The sequence below is a fragment of the Antrostomus carolinensis genome, unplaced genomic scaffold (assembly GCF_000700745.2).
Source record: "Antrostomus carolinensis isolate BGI_N321 unplaced genomic scaffold, ASM70074v2 scaffold51460, whole genome shotgun sequence".
Lineage (NCBI taxonomy): Eukaryota > Metazoa > Chordata > Aves > Caprimulgiformes > Caprimulgidae > Antrostomus > Antrostomus carolinensis.
The window spans coordinates 11,704-12,424 of record NW_010288686.1 but is presented as its reverse complement, the minus strand read 5'-3'; positions in this window follow the sequence as shown (position 1 = coordinate 12,424).

The window sequence follows — 721 nt, the reverse complement described above, 5'->3', positions numbered from 1 at the left end:
TTCAGAAATGTGGGTCTTTGGTGGTTTTGGTTGGATAATGTCTAATACATAAGATGTGCTTATGGACACTTTTAGTATGCCACCTTTTCCATGTGAGAGCTTCAGAAATTGGCTCCATTTCTTTTGTGTTCTACCAAAAGCAGGGAATATGACACTTGGATATTCATTACTGCTATCTATATGTAAACTCTGAGTTTCAGTGAATTTTAGCTGCTTTCCCATATTGAAAGAGAGCATTTGTGTGCAAATTTGGTATTGCTGTTTTGTACCTACTAATTTTGCTGTACAGTTGGGAGTTTCCCACTGAGAGACTACGGTATAGCCAGGAACACAGAAGTGCTACTATGGATCTTCCAGTTCTCCTTTGCCAGTAGAGGATTATCTCATTTTTTTGATGAGTGCTATATTTTCTGATTCACTTTCCACCCTTCCAAGCTTAGAAGTCATTTTGGTATCAATTTCTTCTCCTCTTCCTAGCTGAAGCTATGGTCCATTTTAGGCTATATCCCCTCAGTCTTTGGACAGGCTTCCCATTGGCATCAGCAAAAGTAACGTAAGAGGTTGTAGCTGAAAGGGAAGGGCTTGTTAGGGGTTTTGCTACAACCCTACCAAATGTGTTTTTCCTGCAGCAGTGTCATCAGCTCATACCACTTAACTTCATGTTGTTCAAAATACTCTGCATGAGAAATTCACGACAGAACTGTGTCTAGTTTTTCTATGC